Raw genomic sequence first — 19,734 nt, forward strand, 5'->3', positions numbered from 1 at the left:
GGTTGTCTCCATATCCGTACACGTCCATCCACATGATACAATTAGAAACGACACTCGTCCGACCAGACAACATACTTCCACTCATCAACAGTTCAATATCGGTGTTGACGCACCCTGTTTTGTGTCGTGCATTCATCTACGGTATACGAGTGGGCCTTCAACTCCGAAAGCCCGTATGGATGATGTTTCGTTAAATGGTTTGCACACTGACGCTTGTCGATGGCCCAGCACTGAAATCTGCAGCAATTTGCATAAGGGTTACATTTCTGTCACTTTGAACGATTGTCTTCAGTCGTCGTTGGTCCCGTTCTTCTACGATCTCTCTCTGGCCGCAGCGATGTCGGAGATTTGATGTTTTACCGGATTCCTGATATTCACCGCACACTCGTGAAATGGTCGTACGAGAAAATTCCCACTTCATCGCTACCTCGGAGATGCTGTGTCCCACCGTTCGTGCGCCGACTATAACATCACGTTCAAACTCACATCTATCTTGATAACCTGCCATCGTAGCAGCAGTAACCGATCTAACAACGCACCAGACCCTTGTCTTATGGCCGGCCGGAGTGGGCGAATGGTTCTAGGCGCTACAGTCTGGAACCGCGCGACCGCTACAGTCGCAGGTTCGAATCCTGCCTCGGGCATGGATGTGTGTGATGTCCTTAGGTTAGTTAGGTTTAAGCAGTTCTAAGTTCTAGGGGACTGATGACCTCAGAAGAAGTCCCATAGTGCTCAGAGCCATTTGAACCATTTTTGAACTTGTCTTATGTAGGCGTTGCCGACCGCAGCACCGTATTCTGTCTGTTTATATATCTTTGTATTTGAATACGACTATGTCATATTCTTCGTCACTTCAGTGTGGCTGGAACCAGTAATAGATGATTATAAATAATTTTTGTGTTCTAGGCTAATAAAGGTTTATGAGAACCTAATAACTTCTACCACTGCAAAGACATGGCTACATGTACTGCAATCTTCGGTTGGTAAAGTTATGTTCGTAATCGGTACTTTGAAAGTATAGTTGGCTGAGCAGTGAGGTCTCCCGCTGCAAAGCTAGATTGAAGCGCGTCCTATTGAATGTTACCGTCAGTTTTCTGACGATTTCCTGTCTGCTGCAATCGGTGTTTTTGTGTTCAGGATCTTCACGCCTTTCTGTGCCGTCTTGTACGCGTTGTGACTGAGTTGATGTTACGTCCCGTGCAAGGAGTATGATGTGTTGATGATAATGTTTGCACAGCTGGGAGAAGTACTTTGTTTACAACACCTTTGACACTACAGGAATGTTTTCAATGGTGTTGCAGACTTAACCTTGTTCAAAGACAGAGATATTATTCCATGCCTGCAACACAATGTCGATTTCAATTCTCCATTTATGTGACTAGTGTACAGCATTGCTTATATTTCCACTGTCTTAATATTAGTCGGAGTATTCTAGAGAATATGGGGTAATTCTGCTCGCACGCGACAATGCATGTCAGGTGCCTAAATCCTCGTCTAAATACGAGGGTCGTTAAATAAGTAAAGACCCACATCTTTTTGTCATAACATATTTATTGTTAAGAGTCAGAATTGGTGTCCATGTCCTATTTTTGATCGTAGTCTCCATCACGTTCTATGAGCGTACGCCAACCTTGTGAAAGAGCATGTGTTCCCTGCTAGTAAAAGCTCTTGTCCTGTAGGCATAGCCATGTTTTTACTGCATGACTGATACTCTCGTCATCTTCATAGTGTATTCCCGATACAGAATCTTTAAGCGGCCCAAAGAGATGGAAGTCAGTGGGTGTCAGGTCTGGACTGTAGGGTGGATGGCGCAGTGGTATTTGACGATGTGTTCCCGGTTTCTCAGACTTGTGTGTGGGCGTGCATTACCGTGCTGGAGCAAAATTTCTACTTGATTCTTTTCCGATCGAACACGTCGGAAACGGTTCTTTAGTTTATTCAGAGTCATCACGTAGGCCTCTGAATTGATGGTTGACACTCTCAGCATCACATCCACGAGAATGACGCAGTCCCAATCCCAGAGGACTGTCTCCATGACTTCTCTGGCAGAGGGGGTTGTCCTGAATTTCTTCTTTTGTGGTGAACGAGGATAGTACCACTCCAAGGACTGCCTCTTTGTTTCCGGCGCAAAGTGGTGCACCCAGCTTTCGTCCCCGATAACGATCAGTGACAGAAAAAAGGGCCTCTCCGTCGGTCTGGAAACGTCATACAATTCAGGTGAAATGGCCTTTCTTTGAATCTTATGGTTCACTGTGTGCTTTCATGAAACCCATCGTGAGCACCTCTTTTAATATCCAAGAGTCTTGATCATTGCAGAAGCACTTCCAATGGTGACTGACAACTGGGGAGTCAGTTCAACTGTCGCGTTGTGATGCGCCGGTCGGCACGAATAATGGCATCCGCACGGTTCAGCATGTCTGGAGCAGTGGCTGTGGAAGTCCTGAGGGTGGCTGATCATGGAGCTCTGTTTCTGCGTTTCTATATTTACCCATCGCCCAAATTGTACTCCTATCAACTGCAGCATCGCCATACACTGCACACAAAGGTTTATGGATGTTCACCACGGTTTCTTTTTCTGCACATAAGAATTCAATAACAACACGCAGCTTGTAACGCGAGTCGTATGTAGACATCATTTTGACGCTGTACTGTGGCTCTGCCATCTGCCAGAACGGTTAGAAACTTCACCTGCGTACAGAACAAACATCAAATATGAAGCACAAACAAGGACTGCAAACGATGGATATATTCTCTAAAATTAATCCTCTAACGTCTTATATGCAATTTATTTTAGAAATGTTTCCCAGAAATGTTCCAGCAGAACTACGACTTTCATTGGTTTTCCTAGTACTGATTTCTTTCCTGTGACTTAATTTTTCCTAGTATCTTACCAGGTCAAAGCGCTCAGTACATTAAACTTTAACCTGTGAGTGCATCACACACTATAACCCCGGCTTGAATGCCCTAAGACTTTCCCCTTTATTTGAAATCTGACCCACAAATGAACAATATCGCAGTATGAATTCTTTTATTAATAAATGCTGTAATGAACCAACTCTCTCCTAGCACAGCGGAATAATTAGAGGGGCATTTAACGTAAGTTACATCCAGATAAATTAAACCCATAATCTGCACAAGCGATCTAATACAAGCTATCAGTGTTGGCGAATCACTCATAGAATCGATTTGTGCCATATGGATGTATCTGTGCACTGTATTCTACAACACCTGACGAACTGAACGTGTGTGAATTCCTAAGGGACCAAACTGCTGAGATAGGTCCCTAGATTTACACACGACTTAAACTAACTTATGCTAAGAACAACACACCCACCCATGCCTGAGGGAGGACTCGAACTGTCGGCGGGAGGGGTCGCGCAATGCGTGACATTGCGTCTCAAACCGGTCGGCCACTCCGCGCGGCTAACGAACTGAAGATGGTTGGTTTTGTGCAAAGTCTCGACGTCTTTGACGCTACAGAACTCATGCCTTGAAGATCCACTGCAACCCGCACTTAACTTTTTTGGCTAAAATTTTTATTTGAAATAAGGTATACGACCTCTGCTGAAGCAGTTCTTAACCTCTCATATTTGAATATGCACTGACGGAAATAAAATCCCAACACCAAAAATTAATTAATGTAGAGTAATGAAATTTCGGGAATACATTTGTCTAGGTAACATATGTAAGTGGTTAACATTGCAAGATCACAAGTTGATGTAAGCGTGAGATACGCCATTGCAAATGTGATATTCGGGTTCATTAATAACCGGTATAACCACCAGACTGTTGAATGCAAGCATCCAAACGTGCATACACTGTGTTGTACAGATGCCGTACGTCAGTTTGTGGGGTAGAGATTCAGGCCCGATGCACTTGCTCGAGCAATACAGGGACGGTTAACGCTGATTGTGGATGAGACTGGCGTTGTCACCCGATGATGTCCAATATGTGCTCGATTAGAAACAGATCTGGTGATCAAACAGGGCAAGGCAACATTTGGATTACAACAGCGGTATGTGGCCGAGCGTTATCCTGTTTGAAAACGCATTTGGAATGCTGTTCAGGAGCGGCAGCACATCAGGTCGAACCACCAGACTGACGTACAGTTTTACAGTCGGGGTGCTTGGGATAATGACGAGCGTGCTCCTGATGTCATACGAATTCGCACGCTTGACCGTTTTAAACTTCTTATTTTTTAATCTCTCTATTATTTAATGAGCGTTTAATTAATGTATTGCGTATTATTATTAAGTGATTTTTATTTAAGGTTTGGTTTAGCGATTCCTTTTTACTGTTTGCTCCTTTTATTAAAGACGAGTCCTTTTAATTATGTTTGCACTGCTTACGAAGTCTATATTGCTTACTGTTCTCCGCAAGTTAAAGAATACGGTAGTACCATATGCGTTTCGCCGCAGCAGATCTAGTTGAGTCTCCTAGCTGGAACTTCTTCACCTGAAATCGCTAAAGGTAATTTATCGCTCTACGGAAATCGATCGGTACAGCCAAGTGCTACGCTGTGTCATGTGTATGGAATGTGGCGTCCAACGTAAGCTCGTGAAATTATTTAGGTCTTCGGAGAAATATTCTCGACGAAACCCAAAACCGTGTAAACTGCAGGTTCGCGCCATCAAACCACACAACACTTCAGAACGACTTGCGTCTTTATAATCACAGATTATTACTTTTTTGAATTGATTAAGAGTTATGAACTCTACACACCTGATACTCCTTTGTACTTTTGTATGTATTTATTTTCTTCAGTACCATAAAACATAGATTACTGCCTTAATGGCGGCTTCCAACAATCTCCTCTCAATCCCACATAGAACATCCCTCTTCCAATGTCCAACATGGAATAATTATCTCTTTTCCGTAGCTTAATACAGTCTGTATATCTTTGTTATCGAATTCGCACGGAGGTGCTTAATTCCACAGTGTATTTATCTCTAGCGCAGGTATTTTACATTTACCCTCGTATTTATAGTCCGTCGCACTTCTGTCAAACACTTCGTTCATGAATCGTTAAAGAAGGCTGTATACATGGAAGAAGCCTGGACATACTGACAGATTTTACATAGATTTTACAGGGTGATTCAAAAAGAATACCACAACTTTAAAAATGTGCATTTAATGAAAGAAACATAATATAACCTTCTGTTACACATCATTGCAAAGAGTATTTAAAAAGATTTTTTTCAGTCAAAAACAAGTTCAGAGATGTTCAATATGGCCCCCTCCAGACACTCGAGCAATATCAACCCGATACTCCAACTCTTTCCACACTCTCTGTAGGATATCAGGCGTAACAGTTTGGATAGCTGCTGTTATTTCGTTTCAAATCATCAATGGTGGCTGGGAGAGGTGGCCGAAACACCATATCCTTAACATACCCCCATAAGAAAAAATCGCAGGGGGTAAGATCAGGGCTTCTTGGAGGCCAGTGATGAAGTGCTCTGTCACGGGCTGCCTGGCGGCCGATCCAGGTAGTTACGGACAGATAAGTGCCAATGTGGTGGCACTCCATCCTGCTGAAATATGAATTGTTGTGCTTCTTGTTCGAGCTGAGGGAACAGCCAGTTCTCTAAAATCTCCAGATACAGTAGTCCAGTTACAGTAGCACCTTCAAAGAAAAAGGGACCAAAAACTTTATTGGCTGAAATGGCACACAAAACGTTCACCTTAGGCGAGTCACGTTCATACTGAGTTGTTTCCCGCGGATTCTCAGTGCCCCATGTACAGACATTGTGACGGTTGACTTTCCCGTTAGTGTGGAACGTTGCTTCATCACTAAACACAATCTTTGAAACAAAAGATTCATCTGTTTCCATTTGAGCAAGGATAAAATCACAGAAATCGATTCTTTTAATCTTATCAGCTGCAGACAGTGCTTGAACCAATTTCAGACGATAAGGTTTCATAACTAACCTTTTTCGTAGGACTCTCCATACAGTTGATTGTGGAATTTGCAGCTCTCTGCTAGCTCTGGGAGTCGATTTTCCTCGGCTGCGAACAAATGCTTGCTGGACGCGTGCTACATTTTCATCACTCGTTCTCGGCCGTCCAGAACTTTTCGCTTTGCACAAACACCCATTCTCTGTAAACTGTTTATAACAACTTTTAATACACCACCTATCAGGAGGTTTAACACCATACTTCGTTCGAAATGCACGCTGAACAACTGTCGTCGATTCACTTCTGCCGTACTCAATAACACAAACAGCTTTCTGCTCAGCGGTCGCCATCTTAGCATCAACTGACGCTGACGCCTAGTCAACAGCGCCTCAAGCAAACAAATGTACAACTAAATAAAACTTTATAGCTCCCTTAATTCGCCGACAGATAGTGCTTAGCTCTGCCTTTTGTCGTTGCAGAGTTTATATTCCTAAAGTTGTGGTATTCTTTTTGAATCACCCAGTATGATGGTAAGGCAGAGATTTAGGAACCAGGTTTTAAATTGTAAGACATTTCCAGGGCAGATGTGGACTCTGACCACAATCTGTTGGTTATGAACTATAGATTAAAGCTGAAGAAACTACAAAAAGTTGGTAATTTAAGGAGATGGGACCTGGATAAACTGACTAAACCAGAGGTTGTACAGAGTTTCAGGGAGAGCATAAGGGAACAATTGACAAGAATGGGGGAAGGAAATACAGTAGAAGAAGAGTGAGTAGCTTTGAGGGATGAAGTAGTGAAGGCAGCAGAGGATCTAGTAGGTAAAAAGACGAGGGCTAGTAGAAATCCTTGGGTAACAGAAGAAATATTGAATTTAATTAATGAAAGGAGAAAATATAAAAATGCAGTAAATGAAGCAGGCAAAAAGGAATACAAACGTCTCAAAAATGATATCGACAGCAAGTGCAAAACGGCTAAGCGGGGATGGCTAGAGGACAAATGTAAGGATGTAGAGGGTTATCTCACTATGGCTAAGATAGATACTGCCTACAGGAAAATTAAAGAGACTTTTGGAGAAAAGAGAGCCGCTTGTACGAATTTCAAAAGCTCAGATGGAAACCCAGTTCTAAGCAAAGAAGGGAAAGCAGAAAGGTGGAAGGAGTATATAGAGCGTCTATACAAGGGCGATGTACTTGAGTACAATATTATGGATATAGAAGAGGATGTAGATGAAGACGAAATGGGAGATAAGATACTGAGTGAAGAGTTTGACAGAGCATGGAAAGACCTGAGTCGAAACAAGGCCCCGGGAGTAGACAACATTCCATTAGAACTACTGACAGCCTTGGGAGAGCCAGCCCTGACAAAACTCTACCACCTGGTGAGCAAGATGTATGAGACAGGTGAAATACCCTCAGACTTCAAGAAGAATATAATAATTCCAATCCCAAAGAAAGCAGGTGTTGACAGATGTGAAAATTACAGAGCTATCAGTTTAAAAAGTCAGAGTTGCAGAATACTAACGCGAATTCTTTACAGACGAATGAAAAACTGGTAGAAGCCGACCTCGGGGAAGACCAGTTTGGATTCCATAGAAATATCGGAACACGTGAGGCAATACTCACCCTACGACTTATCTTAGAAGCTAGATTAAGGAAAGGCAAACCTACGTTTCTAGCATTTGTAGACTTGGGAAACCTTTGACAATGTTGACTGGATTGCGCTCTTTCAAATTCTGATGGTGTCAGGGGAAAATACAGGGAGCGAGGAGCTATTTACTGTTTGTACAGAAACCAGATGTAAGTTATAAGAGTCGAGTGGCACAAAGGGAAGCAGTGGTTGGGAAGGGGGTGAGACAGGATTGTAGCCTCTCCCCGATGTTATTCAATCTCTATATTGAGCAAGCAGTGAAGCAATCAAAAGAAAAATTCGGAGTAGGTATTAAAATCCATGGAGAAGAAATAAAAACTTTGAGGTTCGCCGATGACAATGTAACTCTGTCAGAGACTGCAAAGGACTTGGAAGAGCAGTTGAACGGAATGGACAGTGTCTTGAAAGGACGGTATCAGATGAACATCAACAAAAGCAAAACGAGGATAATGGAATGTAGTCGAATTAAGTCGGGGAATTAGATTAGGAAATGAGACACTTAAAGTAGTAAAGGAGTTTTGCTATTTGGCTAGTAAAATAACTTATGATGGTCGAAGTAGAGAGGATATAAAATGTAGACTGGCAATGGCAAGGAAAGCATTTCTGAAGAAGAGAAATTTGTTAACATCGTGTATAGATTTAAGTGTCAGGAAGTGGTTTCTGAAAGTATTTGTATGGAGTGTAGCCATGTATGGAAGTGAAACATCGACGATACATAGTTTGGACAAGAAGAGAATAGAAGCTTTTGAAATGTGGTGCTACATAAGAATGCTGAAGATTAGATGGGTAGATCACATAACTAATGAGGAAGTACTGAATAAGATTGGGGAGAAGAGAAGTTTGTGGCACAACTTGACCAAAAGAAGGGATCGAATGGTAGGACTTGTTCTGAGGCATCAAGGGATCACCAATTTGGTATTGGAGGGCAGCGTGGAGGGTAAAAATCGTAGAGGGAGACCAAGAGATGAATACACCAAACAGATACAGAAGGATTTAGGTTGCAGTAAGTACTGGGAGATGAAGAAGCTTGCACAGGATAGAGTAGCATGGAGAGCTGCATCAAACCAGTCTCTGGACTGAAGACCAGAACAACGACAACGGCTGACCTCCACCCTGCCCTACAATGGGCTCTCCCTTGACAACACTGAAGTCGCAAATGGAAGCGGATTGGGGTCAAAGGAATATACGCTACAGTAAGCTGTCACTGTGGTACCAACGGCTGCCTAAATTGCTGATGCAGATGCACTAAGATACGCCAGAGCCATAGGCCGAAAACGAGGGTCTTTCCTCTTGGTAGCGCGACGTGGCCGTCCGGAACCAATTGTTCTTGTGACCGCACGCTCTCGTGACCACCGTTGTCAGCAATCATGTACAATAGCCACATTCCCACAAAGTCTTTGTGCATTATCGCAGAAGCAAAGTCCAGCTACTCCTAGCCCTGTTACGCTACCACTTTCAAACACAGTGCGGTGTTGATAACGGCGCCTTTTTCGCCTTAAAGGCGTTCTTGACTAACTTCAACTCAAAGGTAACTAACGTTACGGTATGTGTTTAAAGCAAACCTGATTTGCGTCCTCATAGTGGCGCTACTAGAGCCTATGCGACTTGCGTTAATTTTAATAGACATAATCTTTCAGACGTAGAAACACGCCTACCGACTTTCGTTTACGTCGCGTCGCACGAGCCCTTCCTGGTGTTTGATTTCTTTTTTCCGTCAATGCAATGTCCGTATTTCATAACCAAAGTTAAAGAAAGACATGTGGCGATTTTAGTACAATGTGCAGATGTGATATTTAAGAGGGGTTGCCGTAAATAATTATAATGATAATAACAACAATAATAATAAGTGGAGGCGTGTGTGAGATCAAGCTGCTTGCTACTACAGCATGAACTATGGTCTACAGTGGTCTCTGTACTCAAAGAACAATACCTATACAGCAAGACACCATTTGATAGTAGCCAAGTTTATATTTCTTTTTACATTCGTCGCCTAACTGGAAAAGGTATAGGATAGGTTAAATATTAAGAGTGTTGTAACAGAAGAGAAGCGTGCCTCTCATAGTATCTAACTTACACTAAAGTTGCACAAAGGTTAATCAAAAGTTACCTACCTGTAAATGAATTGCATTTACTCTTGAATGAAAGAAAGATTAGTCCAGAGTTATCTGCCTTTAACAGAACTTCATTTACTCTTACATGGAACAATCGTTTCGTATAAGTTCATGAATAGTTAGCTCATGAGCCCACGCGAATAGTAAACGCTTGTGAAAACACACTTCAATTCTTAGCAATAAATAATCCTGAGTTACAAACGAGCATCAAAATTGATTCAGCTATTAGTGAGTGCAGGGTTGTCGTTGCGAGACTGAGTGTTGTAACCCCCAAATACTCCAAAAAATAACGAATAATATATCTATTCGAAAAAGCAGCTAAAAATTCATTTGACGCCTTCTTGAGACACAGTCTATACTCCTTAGAAATTAACAATGTAAGTCTAGACTAGTTGTGGCTTCAATTCAGATGAATGGTATCGACAGCAATTGAGAGATTTATACCAAATAAATTAAAAAACTATGGAGCTGATGCAGCTTGGTATACAAAACAGATCAGAACACTGTTACAAAAACAACTAAAAAAGCGTGCCAAATTCAAAAGAACGCCAAATTGCCAAGGTAGGCGATCCATTACAATAAAATGGTTCAAATGGCCCTGGGACTTAACTTCTGTGGTCATCAGTCCCCTAGAGCTTAGAACTACACACACATCCATGCCCGAGGCGGGATTCATACCTACGACCGTAGCGGTCGCTCGGTTCCAGACTGTAGCGCCTAGAACCGCTCGGCCACCCCAGCCGGCGATCCCTTACAGAAATTCGAATTTTAGAGCGGACATCAGTGCGACATGTTTTGTAACAGTTTCCAAAACGAAACTTTATCTCCAAACATGGCAGAAAATTCAGAGAGATTCTGCTTGTACGTATAGTATGCTAGCGGTAAGACACAGTCAATGAATTCTCTGCGCGATAGCAATGGAAATACTATCGACGATAGGGCTGCGAAAGCAGAGTTACTAAATACAGGCTTTCGAAATTCCTGCACCAAAGAAGAAGAAGTAAATATTCCAGAATCCTAATCAAGAGCAGCTGGCAACGTGTGTAACGTAGAAGTAGATATCCCCGGAGTAGTGAAGCAACTTAAATAACTTAATAAAGGAAGTCTTCTGGTCCAGACTGTATACCAATTAGGTTCCTTTCAGAGCTGATGCAACAGCTTCATACTTAACAATCATATATAACCGCTCGCTCAATGAAAGATCCGTAGCCAGTGATTGGAAAATTGCACAGGTCACACCAGTATTCAAGAAAGGTAGTAGGTGTAATCCATTAAGTTACAGGCCCATAACGACGATATGCAGCGGGATTTTGGAATATGTGTTCGAACATTATGAATTACCTCGAAGAGAACCGTCTATTGACACACAGTCAACAAAGATTTAGAAAACATTGTTCTTGTGAAACACAATGTAGCTCTTTACACAAATGAAGTGTCGAGTGTTATTGAGAGGTGATTTCAAATTGCGTGTTTGTGGAATATTGTCTCAGTTACGTGACTTGATTCGTGATTTCCTGCCAGAGAGGTCAAAGTTCGTAGTAATTGTCGGGAAGTCATCGAGTAAAACAGAACTGATTTCTAGGGTTCCTCAAGGCCTTCTGCTGTTTCTTATCTAAATAAACGATTTAGGAGACAATCAGAGCAGCCGTCTTAGGTTGTTTGCAGATGATGCTATCGTTTATCGTTTAGTAAACTTGTGAGAAGATCAAAAGAAAATGCAAAAAGATATAGAAAATTAGAATGGCTCATAAACTGGCAATTGACCCTAAATATTGAAAAGTGTGAGGTCATCCACATGAGTGCTAAAAGGAATCCATTAAACTTCGGTTACGATATTAATCAGTCAAATATAAATGGCGTAAATTCAAATAAATGCTTAGGAGTTACAATTAAGAACGATTTAAATAGGAAAGAACACGTAGAAAATGTTGTCCGAAAGGCAGACCAAAGAGTAAGTTGTATTGGCAGAAAACTTCGGAAATGTAACAGATCTACTAAAGAGACTGCCTACACAACGCTTGCCCGTCCTTTTTTGCTGCGACGTCTGGGATCCTTAGCAGAAAGAATTAACAGAGTACTTCGAGAAAGTTCGAAGAAGAGCAGCACGTTTTGCATTATCGCGAAATAGGGGACAAAGTGTTACGGAGGTGACACAGGATCTGGGAGGACACCATTAAAAGAATGGCGTTTTTCGTTGCGGCGGTATTTTCTCACGAAATTTTCATCAACAACTCTCTCCTCCGAATGGGAAACATTTTATTGACGCCGACCTATACACGGAGAAACGATCATCATAATAAGATAAGGGAAATCAGAGATCGCACGGAAAAACAAAGGTGTTCATTCTTTCCGCGCGCTGTTCGAGAGTGAAATAATAGAGAATTATTGTATCGGTGGTTCAGTGAAACCTCTGCCAGCCACTTACGTGCAATTCGCAGAATATACATTTAGATGTAGATGCAGAATAGTTAATCAAAAGTCGGCAGAGGAACAAGAGTAATTGATCTTCGAAACAGGTTAGCAAAAAGTGAGGCTAACTATGTGGGAGGAACCCTACTGGAGGATGGCTGCATGGACGCTGGAGCGTCAATATATTCTTGTCCATGCAGCTAGCAGAAGTAAGATTGAAGAAACCAGGTTTGAATTGGAATAAAGTCAGCAATTCAGGTGTTCACCGAAAACAAATGAGAAGCGAACTATTCAGATTATGAATCGCGCTACCACGGATTAAGTAAACTGAAGTCAGCATAGCGCGCCAAACAGCCCCAAATGGTCATCAGCTCTCATATTCCCCGGTCACCGACTGCGTCCGCCGAATCTCCGTCCCTGAATGCCAGAAAATTCTTTCCTCCTGCCCAGCTTCCAGCAGTTAAAAGTTCTAGTCTGAGTAACTGAATTTATACTGTTGTCGTCGCGAAGGATGACAAATGTAACAAAAGGTTCGAAAACCCAAGGAAAAGACAGAAAAATTCACCCTCTCTGCGTGGACAACGCACAGCTTACTGTCACGGGTTGGCACTGGAAAGAAGCAGTGTTGTTTAGATTTGTTGGTCCTGCAATAGGTAGGACGATGTAATTTCACTGGGTAAGACAAATGTGCGAAGCATCCTAGCTTTAGAGGTCAGAGCGGAAAAAGACAGATTGTCGTACTCAGTTTATCTTCGGTGGAAGGGAAAAGGGCGGGCGGGAAAGGCAGAGACGGCGTTCGTTCCCCTCCCCTCCCTTCCCCCACCCTTCGCGCTAGACCGATGTATGACGATATGTGACAGTCATGCCACAATATAAACTATTATAGTGTTCAGAAGTTGCCTGGCAGTGGATCATGTGTGTTTACAGGACCATACGTTTACAAAAGATAAATAACCCCATCCTATTCATACTCCAACCCAAGAGCAACAGCATAAAGAGCAGCAGGTTGCCCTCCTGCAGATTGTGACTCAGCGGCAGAAGAGGAGGAGATTAGTCGTTGACGTCCCGTCGACAACGAGGTCATTAGAGACGGAGCACAAGCTTGAACTGATGTGAAGGAAATCGGCCGTGCCCTTTCAAAGGAACCATCGTGGCATTTGGCTGAAGTGATTTAGGGAAATCACGTATAACCTAAATTAGGATCCGGCCGCGGGTGCAACAGTCGTCTTCCCGAATGTGAATTCAGTGTGCTGAACAGTGCGTCACCTCACTCAGTTAATGACCCAGCGGCAACAACGTCAGTCAGCGGCGACAGCTACGCCACAACCACCGTTCACTATGTTTAGCAGGTCTTTGGAAAGCTAGGAAGTCTACCTCCACTGTTTTGAACTGAACTGTTTTGCTTATGACATTTATGGTAGGTAGCAAATTGCATTGTTCTTGTCTTATAGCAGTCATTTATACGATGTCGTGCAGAAATTGCAACTACTCTCGAACCCTCGTAAATTGTCTTTCAGTGATCTCTGTGTTCTGTTAATTAAGTACTGCAGTCTGCAGACGCATCATGTTGCAGCAGGGCTACAGTTTAATCACTGTCGTAAACGAAGAGGATAGTCTTACACTGCGTATACTGCTGACTTGCAGGGTCTCACACGGAAGTGCAATCTCCCGTGGGAGAGCTGTAAGGCTTTATATCCAGAATCCTTGACTCACGATGCGATTGTGCGCCTTGCCCCTGACTGGGAGACCAAAGCTAAAGTTTTGGTCAAGTCCAGTCCTAGTGTGAGTGAAGTGTTTAATATTGATAAATCCTTTTAGGTTGCTTTAGCAGCTCAGTATGTTTGTACAAATGAATATCAAGTTTGTCAAGCAGTTAGCTACCTGATTATTCCGGCTCGCTATTTATGCCTGTAACTCTCAACCGAGTCCGCATGCATATGGATCGCAAGCGTTTCGTCAAAGATAGATAACTCAATGTTATCAGGGCGGGTGTCTCCCCGCCATTGCGCCGTAGGCCTACTTCACAAAAAGTCGAAGAGAATGCCGGCCTGCCCTGACTGCAACAGCTGGCACGCCAAACGTAGATGTCCACATATATTACAGCGAACTTTTATGTCTGCAGCAAAAACTCTTGATCAAAATCCTGAAGTATGCAAAAAAATTATCGATTACAGGTGGTATGTAGTCAACATCTTGTTAATTTGTAAAGCTGACAAAAAATAAGTCCTTGAAGAAGCGGAAAGAATAAGTGGGACGCACGAAAAAGTTAAGTTTACAGTAAAACTAGAAGGGGGAAGTACACTAAGGCGACAAAACTCATCAAATAGCGATATGCACATATGCAGATGTCGGTAGTAGGGTGTACACAAAGTATAAAACTCCAGTCCATTGATGGGGCTGTCATTGGTACTCACGTGATTCAGGCTTGGGCCTAGACGCAAGAGGCATTCGATTTCGGAAATCATTAGGGAATTCAGTAATCTGAGATCCACAGGGTCAAGAATGGGCAGAGAATACCTCTCACCACGGACAAAACAGTGGCCGACATCGTTTACTTAACGAGGCAACGGACAAAGCTTGCGAAGTTCAGAAGAACGCGAAACCCCGAAGATTGGCTAAAATTTACAGACGCGCGAAATTTGGCACGTACTTCGATGCGAGATGCCTTTAATAGGTTCCACAACGAAACATTGTCTCGAAATTTGGTAGAAAATCCGAAGAAATTCTGGTCGTATGTAAAGTACACAAGCGGCAAGACGCAGTCAATACCTTCGCTGCGCAGTGCCGATGGTACTGTTACCGACGACTGTGCCGCTAAAGCGGAGTTATTGAACGCAGTTTTCCGAAATTCCTTCACCAGGGAAGACGAATGGAATATTCCAGAATTTGAACACGAACAGCAGCTAGCATGAGTTTCTTAGGAGTAGATACCTTAGGGGTTGCGAAGCAACTCAAATCGCTTGAGACGGGCAAGTCTTCAGGTCCAGATTGTATACCGATTAGGTTCCTTTCAGATTACGCTGATACTATAGCTCCTTACTTAGCAATCATATACAACCGCTCGCTAAACGATAGATCTGGACCTACAGATTGGAAAATTGCGCAGGTCGCACCAGTGTTTCAGAAGGGTAGTAGGAGTAATCCATCTAACTACAGACCTATATCATTGACGTCGGTTTGCAGTAGGGTTTTGGAGCATATACTGTATTCAAACATTATGAATCATCTCAAAGGGAACGATCTATTGACACGTAATCAGCATGGCTTCAGAAAACATCGCTCTTGTGCAACGCAGCTAGCTCTATATTCGCACGAAGTAATAGCCGCTATCGACAGGGGATCTCAAGTTGATTCCGTATTTCCGATTTCCGGGGTGCTTTTGACACCGTTCCTCACAATCTGCGGTCCTATGGCGTATCGTCTCAGTTGTGACACTGGATTCGTGATTTTCTGTCAGGAAGGTCGCAGTTCGTAGTAATAGACGGCAAATCATCGAGTAAAATTGAAGTGATATCAGGTGTTCCCCAGGGAAGCGTCCTGGGACCTCTGCTGTTCCTGATCTATATAAATGACCTGGGTGACAATCTGAGCAGTTCTCTTAGATTGTTCGCAGATGATGCTGTAATTTACCGTCTAGTAAGGTCATCCGAAGACCAGTATCAGTTGCAAAGTGATTTAGAAAAGATTGCTGTATGGTGTAGCTGTATGGTGATGTGGTAGTTGACGCTAAATAACGAAAAGTGTGAGGTGGTCCACATGAGATCCCAAAGAAATCCGTTGGAATTCGATTTCTCGATAAATAGTACAATTCTCAAGGCTGTCAATTCAACTACGTACCTGGGCGTTAAAATTACGAACAACTTCAGTTGGAAAGACCACATAGATAATATTGTGGGGAAGGCGAGCCAAAGGTTGCGTTTCATTGGCAGGACAGTTAGCAGATGCAACAAGTCCACTAAAGAGACAGCTTATACTACAGTCGTTCGTTTTCTGTTTGAATATTGCTGCGCGGTGTGGGATCCTTGCCAGGTGGGAATGACAGAGGACATCGAAAGTGTGCAAAAAAGGGCAGCTGGTTTTGTATTATCACGTAATAGGGGACAGTGAGGCAGATATGATTCGCGAGTTGGGATGAAGTCATTTAAGCAAAGATGTTTTCTGTCGCGGCGAGATCTATTTACGAAATTTCAGTCACCAATTTTCTCTTCCGAATGCGAAAATATTTTGTTGAGCCCAACCTACATAGGTAGGAATGAGCATCGAAATAAAGTAAGAGAAATCAGAGCTCGAACAGAAAGGTTTAGGTATTCGTTTTTCCCGCGCGCTGTTCGGGAGTGGAATGGTAGAGAGATAGTATGATTGTGGTTCGATGAACACTCATCCAAGCACTTAGATGTGAATTGCTGAGTAATCATGTAGATGTAGATGTAGACCGAGAGCAGCGGCGTTTACGTAGAGTTGTTAGTGCTAACACTCGAATAACACTGTATGAAATAATGCAGAAATAAATGGGAGAGATATGACGAACTCATCAGTTAGGTCAGGACGGTGACATTTGGCGTCAGTGGCCTATGGTAGCAGACGACCGACGCGAGTGCCTTTGCTAACAGGGCGACATCGTCTGAAGTGACCCAATACGACTGGAAAACCGTGGCATGGTCATGTGAGTCCCGCTTTCGGCTGGTAACAGCTGATGGTAGGGTTGGAGTGTGGTTCAGACTCCACGAAGCCATAGACCCAAGTTGTCAACAAGACGTTTTGAAAGCTGTTGGTGCGTCCGGCCATCCTGATTTAGGTTGTCCGTGATTTCCCTAAATCGCTCCAGGCAAATGCTGGGATGGTTCCTCTGAAAGGGCACAGCCGACTTCTTTCCATAAACCGATGAGACCGATGACCTCGCTGTTTGGTCTCTTCCCACAACCAACCAACCAAGCTGGTGGTGCCTCCATAATGGTGTGGGCCATCTTTACATGGATTGGACTGGGCCCTCTGGTCCAACTGAACCGATCATTGACTGGAAATGTTTCTGGGCGGCTGCTTGGAATCCATCTGCAGCCAATCATGGACTGCAAGTTCCTGAATATCGACGTCATGTCATTCAGCCATAAATGTTCTCGATTGGTTTGAAGCACATTCTGGACAATTCAAGATGTCCCAAGATGAATCCCATTGAACATTTCTCGGACATAATTGAGAGGTCAGTTCGTGCACAAAATCTTTCGGAGGGGGAGGACAAGGCTAGTGTTCAACGCCCCGTCCTCAACGAGGTGATTAGAGACGGAGCACAAGCTCAGATTGGGGTAGGAAGGGACGGATTCTGGACTGGAAATCGAAGGAAAGATGTTCCACGAACGTTTGTCCAGAAATGCATCATTACCATGGTAGATGGTGCTGACAAAGAACAGTACCTTCGATCACATGCCGTATGCCACGTTTGTGTTTCAGGTGATAGGGACAGAAGCGGTTGTCACGCAGCATACATATATTCAAACTTCGGCTTATTCCATGTTGGCGGGCCACTTGCGTGGACCTTCTACTTCTCAATATCATGTAGAACCCCGTCCTTCAGATCAGATGTACGCATAGTCCGCCGCCTACCTGCAAGTTCCTCTGTCTGAAAGGTACTATGATCACAAAAAGACCCAAAAAGGCTTGAAATGTTTTGTGATGTGGTTAGTATGTGCGAGGGTACTTTTTTTGGTATAGCCGTGGTGCCTCTCTCCGTTCCCATGTGCTTGAAACAACACAACACCATCTCTGCTTGTTTCCGAAATGAATACCGAACCATTCTGCTGCTTACAGTTGGCTGTGTCAATCTTACAGCTTACAACACACAAGTAACGGCATTCTGTCAGAAGAACTGCCAATCGTCAGCGCCATTTACTGTGGCAACGATGCATTTCCGGACACATATTCACACGACCTTTTCTCCTCCATTTCCAGTCGGGAATCCGTCCCTGCAGTTTGTCGGTTTTGTCGTCCTGTATAATGGTGGACATTCTCTCCAAGGAGAGATGAATATTTGTGTGGATGCATTGTGCCTTCCAGAATGACGAATGCAGTTCTGGCGTGCAGATTCCAGACCTCGTCGTGGATGAAGAAGAGTCAGCACGGAGGCATGAAGCAGGCGCCTCCTGCGCACGCGTAGCAACGTTCGCTGAACGGTAGTTGCAAAGGTACTTTTGGTAGCCCCTTGGATCATCTGGGTGGTCTGTTGCTGAACGATTGATCGTCTATTCGTCCATACACATCTCCGCAGAAATCGTACATCTCTGTCATCTACGGCCCCTTGTACACCTCAGTCACCGGCCACTTCAGTCCAGAACCAGGCTGCTGCTATGGTCGCAGGTTTGAATCCTGCCTCGGGCATGGCTATGTGTGATGTCCTTGGGTTAGTTAGGTTTAAGTAGTTCTAAGTCTAGGGCACTGATGACCTCTGATGTCAAGTCCCATAGTGCCATTTGAACCATTTTTGCACCTCAGTCGCCTCGATGCCGGATTTGGATAGCGCCATTTTGCCGTGCACAGTATAGTTTAACGACGGCGGCACGTGAACAGTTCTCAAACTTTGCCGTCTCGGAAATGCTTCCAACTTTGGCCCAAAAGCCGATAATAATGCCCTTATGGAAGTCAAATAAGTCACTCAGTTACCGCTTTACGCCAAAACGGGACTTTTTTCGCCTCCCGCGGAAGCGCTTTACGTATCCTCTATTGCTAGTGCTACCATCTGCTTTCTGTGAGTGTTTATTGAACACTGACGTCGAAGATACACGGTGGCCACATTAATGTGACTGGAGAGTGTATAATGCTGAAAACTTGCATACTTGAGCACTAGTGCTCTCTACTGCTTATAGTTGTTGTTGTTGTTGTTGTGGTGGTCTTGAGTCCTGAGACCGCTTTGATGCAGCTCTCCATGCTACTCTATCCTGTGCAAGCTTCTTCATCTCCCAGTACCTACTGCAGCCTACACCCTTCTGAATCTGCTTAGTGTATTCATCTCTTGGTCTCTACGATTTTTACCCTCCACGCTGCCCTCCAGTACTAAATTGGTGATCCCTCGATGTCTTAGAACATTTCCTACCAACCGATCCCTTCTTATAGTCAAGTTGTGCCACAAACTTCTCTTCTCCCCAGTCCTATTCAGTACCTCATTAGTTATGTGATCTACCCATCTACACTTCAGCATTCTTCTGTAGCACCACATTTTTAAAGCTTCTATTCTCTTCTCGTCCAAACTATTTATCGTCCATGTTTCACTTCCATACATGGCTACACTCCATACAAATAACTTCAGAAACGACTTCCTGACATTTAAATCTTTACTCTATGTTAACAAATTTCTCTTCTTCAGAAACTCTTTCCTTGCCATTGCCTCTCTACTTCGACCGTCATCAGTTCTTTTGCTCGCCAAATAGCAAAACTCCTTTACCACTTTAAATGTCTTTGCAAAGTATGCCTCCTGGCTATCATCAACACTTGTAACTCACTCATTTGTGCCGACTGTTTGACGATGTCAGTTGTATCACGATACTTTTAGTGATACGTATTTCTGGTATTCACGGCTACTAGCCATGTTAGTTTTTAGTACTTTCCTCACCGTCAGTTGAACTAATTTTAGTCACATTACTGTATTCTTCTATTTCTGACACATCTGATGATGGCTGTAAGC

Source organism: Schistocerca gregaria, chromosome 3 (genome assembly GCF_023897955.1).
Source record: "Schistocerca gregaria isolate iqSchGreg1 chromosome 3, iqSchGreg1.2, whole genome shotgun sequence".
Lineage (NCBI taxonomy): Eukaryota > Metazoa > Arthropoda > Insecta > Orthoptera > Acrididae > Schistocerca > Schistocerca gregaria.